The sequence below is a fragment of the Centruroides sculpturatus genome, unplaced genomic scaffold, assembly GCF_000671375.1.
Source record: "Centruroides sculpturatus isolate CEXI.00-Female unplaced genomic scaffold, Cexi_2.0 scaffold1663, whole genome shotgun sequence".
NCBI lineage: Eukaryota > Metazoa > Arthropoda > Arachnida > Scorpiones > Buthidae > Centruroides > Centruroides sculpturatus.
In genome coordinates this window covers 39,838-45,600 of record NW_019386018.1, presented here as the reverse complement: position 1 = coordinate 45,600, position 5,763 = coordinate 39,838, and the positions used below count along the sequence as shown (strand labels likewise).

The following is a 5,763-nucleotide window of genomic DNA, read 5'->3' as shown; positions in this document are numbered from 1 at the left end:
GTTCACGCCTAATCAATGGGCTGCCCACGTGAAGTTTTCTGGGTTTGCCATGTGTTTAATACTTAAATAGGGTCTAGTTTTCCCATTAAAAATCCTCCCAGAGGCATTTCCCTTGTCAGATCGCCAATGTGTTGGTTGCCTTATTTTATTAATAAGGCAACCAACTACACGGGCGATCTTTTTCACAATAATCCTAGCCATCTTTTATAGTAGCTTGCACATTTCAAATGGAAGTTACAAAGCATTTGGAACATATTATGTTAGCTTATTACAAGTAGAGTTCATTATATAACGAACCATTAGGCAGACTAACATATCTTTCTTTGAGTGCACTGTGCCGTGAATAATATTCTCAAGATATTTCTAAGGAGACACTACATTGATTCTACTAATTTTAGTCACCTTTAATAAAGAATTTAAAGATTATCAATAAATAATTTATTAAAATATGTAACAAAATACAAAAATAATTAGGAAAAAGTTAAATTAATTAATTATAACAAGTTACTTTATTATAAGAATAGAAGAATAAAATAATAAATAAATTGATTTTTAAAAGAAAGAAAGAAAATGGAAGAATTCATTACAATGTTATTTAATATAATATTCGAAAGAGTTAAACGTCAATAATTTGCGTGTATGTCATAAACGTTCGTATGTCAGCTCCATTAATTAACGGCTTTAACATTTATCAAGCTGTGAAAGAAACGAACTTCAAGACAAGTAGTTTTGTTTGAAATTTAAATTTTAATGACGTAAATGGCAACAAAATTACATAGAAAAGAAATTTAAAAAAAAAATTATATCTAAACATGAGACTAGAAGGATATCGCTCTTTTATGCAGTTGTTTTCTCAAAAGAGGGAAAACTTGTTGTATATGACGTCAATAATCCAACCTTTGACATTTACTTATTATTCCGAAATAATCTTAAATTTATTAAATAATAAATTGAAGTGAGTACCAAGGATGGAATCCTTTACTATTCGTTAAGAATAAAACCAAACACTGGTACTTAGTCACGTGTTCCTTCCTGACCAACAAACTGGTCGCAAGTTTTCTGGATTTTCATCACGTGTCTAATAGTTCACTAAATCAATTCTCAAAATACCTTCAGTATGAAGACATTCTCTTTATTTAATTTTGCTGATTTTAAATTAATTTCAAAGTGGACAAATAAAACAATAGTTTTATTTGTCCACTTTGAAATAACAAATTGTAAGCTGCTTTAAATCTGGAACATTTCTAGTTTTAAAAATAAGTTTCTCCCACTCGATTTCGTGACATTCTTTTCTAGTTCAACACAAACAAACAATATAAAGTAATAATTTTTGTTTAAGTATTAAATGATGCTATTATGTAAAAGTAAGGGGAAAGCACTATCAATACAATAAAATATGACAAGGAAAAGTTAAAAAATTTAATACAAAAAAAGTAATGACGACGTTTACTTTTTTAGAATACAACTCTCTTAATTTATACTATCGCTTCTCAATACTGCATGCAAATTATGTTCCAATAAAATGCTTTATATTTACTATAAATTTTAAAAATTTAATACATTCATTGGAATATCGTCTAAACTTAATTTTTTTCACAATTTTCTATAGGCCTATATTTTTTCTCCCTTAAAACCGCATTCTCCTTGAATCGTTAATCGAGATCAGTGTTGTTATCTTCGAGTTCATCACAATGTCATTATTTATTGAGGGATTTACACGCTTTACGATTTCCGCATCAAATAATTTGTTTAAAATTTATTATTGATATTTCAAGAGTAAAAATCCTGAAAGAAGAAGCGGAAAACAGAAATACTGTATATTATAATAAAATTAAGACAAACATATCAACTACTTAAAATAAAAAATATATATATTCAAATTGCCAAAACAACAAAATTAGGATCATATTAATGGGTAAATCTAAATTAAGCTAAACGTGATCATATAATAGTAAATTACAGTATTTAATAGAACGTATTGACAAAAGCCTATTCTCCTTGAATCGTTAATCAAAGATCAGAGTGTTTTATCTTCGAGTTCATCATAATGTCATCGTTTATTGAGGTATTTACATACTTTGCGATTTCCGCATCAAAAAGTTTTTAAAATTTATTATTGATATTTCAAGAGGAAAAAAACACACACACAATTATTAATAATTAACAGATTAATAGCAGAAGGAAAACTCATCTTACGATATAATAAATTAATGATTGTAATTTATATTTACTTTCGGCTTTAAAAATTTAAATGTTTTCTAGCAATTTTATATATAAACAGTTGCTTATCCTATTGTTTACATTTTGAATTATAGCAATTTTGATTAGACTTTATGCAATTGTGAAATAATTCTCAACAATTTGCAATTAGATAGTATCATTACAATTCACATTTTCAACGCATTACAAACTAGATATCAACATAAGCATTAAACAAGCCTGTCAACGTTTTTCAATTGCAATCAAACATTTTTCATGACAAAGACCAACTGATATACCTTACTTTTAAGCATAATACTGAGTATTATACACTAATTCCTTGCAAGTAGAGATTATTGAAACCGTAAGCTTATTTTTAAATATAAATATAATTTTTATCCCCAAAATAATATGTAATTAGTAACTTAAACTTACTAAAGCGACATTAAAGTGTGCCTATAGTTCTCATTACACGAGACCTTAACTTTAACGTTCACTAAATGTATATTAAAAGTCAAAAGCAGCAAAAGGCCAGTCAAATACATACGCGAGTCATATTCAATATTATTCGGTAAACCAAAACATACTGTAATTTAAAAAAAAAGGCTCTAATAAAGGCCCTTTTGTTGCCAGGATTTTAGGATGTACTTAGACACTTAGACGTTTGAATTTTTTCTACTGAAGACTACATACTACAATCGACTTAATTCTGTTCGCGATATTCTGGTATTGTGGAAATAGAACTAAACAGACAATGAAGGGAAGAGAATGTAGTTATTTTTCGGTTTCCGTTTTCTGGTAATGTGGAAATCAGTCTTTACATTGCATGATCGGAAAAATGAAAATATCTTTGATGCTCGTTGAAGCATGAAACATTTTTGTTTTAAACAAGCGATTGGTAGAAAGTTTTTTATGTCGCCTATTTTATAACCAATAACCGTTTGAATTCCTTATTATTATTCAAAAGTAATTTTAGTCATCTTAAACTATTTGAACAGATAATGCAATTCGGCAGTAAATATTGAAGAGAGAAGTCATTTTCATCTGAAAACTTTTATCATTCATCTCGTAGTAAACGTTGCTGATTATTATGAACGAAATAATGATAAAAGGTAAAAAATATATTTAAATTTTTATATAAAATTTATTTTCAACAATTATTTTCTTTACTTTATAAACTAAGGACGTCTATAATATTAGAAAATTTTCTATTCTTATATAGAAACTTATAATGTTTCATATCTTATTATTAAGTAAGTGAATTTTTAAAGTAAAATTTTTAATAAAATTTTTATATCATATATAACGCATTTATATAGTAATAAATTATGTCGTAAAATTAAATAAATTTATATTAAATTTCTAAATGTACTGTACAACTACGATATATATCAAAAACCTATAAAATTATGCATAAAATTCATATTTTATTGCAAATTTTTTAAATAGAAAGTTTACAGGTAATTTAATTAAATTATTAAAACAGTAAAAGAAGTACATCGAAATTTATTAAATAAGCAAAAGTTTTTATTCGAGATATTTTCTATCCCCCAGTATTGATTTTAGATATGCGAGGTTTTAACCCAAGCGTGGCGTAGAGCTCCTTTTAATAAGTAGACTGCATGACACGAAAATTATATATGTGATCTTAACTACAATAGCACTAGATTTTGGTTAGACCTATTGAACCTATATGAAAATCAAGTATTGATAAACATATATTTACGCCTGCCAGAGACGTTTAAAAGTGCAAGGCCCTAAACAAAAAACTTTTACCATTGGCAAGACCATAAAAGATCCATACCAATGGCTACTTTTACGGAAAAAATAATAATGCACATTTCTCCTTATTAGTTATTTATTTTGTTTTTGTTATAAAAGTTTTTAATTTTATTTTTCATTATTAATTGATAGGTTAGGCCAGGACTAAAGAATTTTTATTTTTTACTACGTATATACAGACAACCTCTAAATAACGGCCACTGACGGGAACAGAAAATGGCCATTGTTCGGAGGTTTTTGTCACTTGGTGGTTATTTTGTATACATTTTAAAAAGAAATGTCTCTGAGAAAATGGTCTCTGTTTGATACTTGTATAGTCGAACCTCAAACAGCGACCATTATGTAAAGTAAAGTGAAGGAATTTCGATCAGATTATATTTAAAATTTGGCAGCTCTTTCATTACTTTTTCTATGCTAATCTGTAGCGGGAAACACCTTTAATACTTGCAAAAAGTTAGGACATAATAAAAGAATTATAAGAGTGGTGGAACTAACTTTTTATGTTTAGTAAACTTTTACTGTAAGAAAAGTAGGGATAAAGTTTAAACTTTTTATAAAGAATAATAATTGTCACATTGAATAAAATCATAGATTTTATCGATTTGTTGCAGCTATATCGGAGATTAATACCATAATCATAACCAAAACAATGCTAAACCATTTATCTCCAAGCCATTTTATATGTTACATTCGGATAAATGCATTACTTTCTGGTTATCGGAGGTAAGAGAACCGACAAATTGTTAATTATTAGCGCGATAGTAGCATGCACCACATACTAAAACTTCTCGTCACAATATTAACTATAACAAGTTGTTACACGGGTTTTACAAATACAGTGAACCAGTTCCATAACTTGAGCATGACTAAATGTAGGAGGATCGGATTAATTATGGCCGAACAAAGTGCAAGGGAACTATAATGTCCGAAAGTTTAGTGAGTGTATATAGGAGACCCCTGAATAGAATAAATAACGTTTATTCTGGGGTAATTTTTGATAACTCGCACCGTTGTCGAGTAAGGATAACATAAACATGAAAGTCAGGAAAGGCTGGCGCAACTGTTGTTAGTACATGTGTTTACAGCACATTTAACATCTCTGTAGATGTCAGTATTATATAAAGTATTTCGTTTTGTTACTTTAAACCTAAATATACAATTTTTAGCTTTAAAGGTAAGATTTTTAAAGCTAAATATAATGATATTTTGGTGAAACAATTGCAACATTTATTTTTTTACTTTATTTTTATTGCATAAAGAAATAATAAATTCTATTGATTTTGAAAAAGAAAATTCCTTCTTTATCCACTTAATCTGTATTTGCAAAAATTGTAGATTATTCGGCTAAACTGTAACCCTAAATTTTTTCCTAGTTTCATCTAAAATGGGGTGGATAAAGAGAGAATTTTAAGTTTAATTCTTGTTTCATCCATCCGTTTTTGATAATGTCAGCTTTATCCTTTTGTTTCTTGAATAAAGCGTGCTTTGTACGGATACAGTCCAAAATTGTAAGATTGTTATTCGTTTGAATCAAAAGACTTGAATAAAGTTAGCATTAACCGGTTAATCCTAGCTTTATCCGGTGCTCGGACGTTAGCCATAACATATATACATATATACTGTATACAGTCGACCCCCTATAACACTGTTGATTATTCCGTTTTATATGAATTCCATGTTGTACGAATCACTTAGATTTTACAAATACGTGTGCCGGGCTGTGAACGGCTCACGTATTTGTAAAATCTAAGTGACTCGTACAACATGGAATTCATATAAAAC

At 28.2% G+C, this 5,763-nt stretch overlaps 1 pseudogene; it reads left to right on the top strand.

The window, feature by feature from the left end:
* Positions 1–3,201: 3,201 nt before the first annotated feature.
* LOC111613150 overlaps positions 3,202–5,763 on the top strand; it is a 4,798-nt pseudogene continuing 2,236 nt past the window's right edge.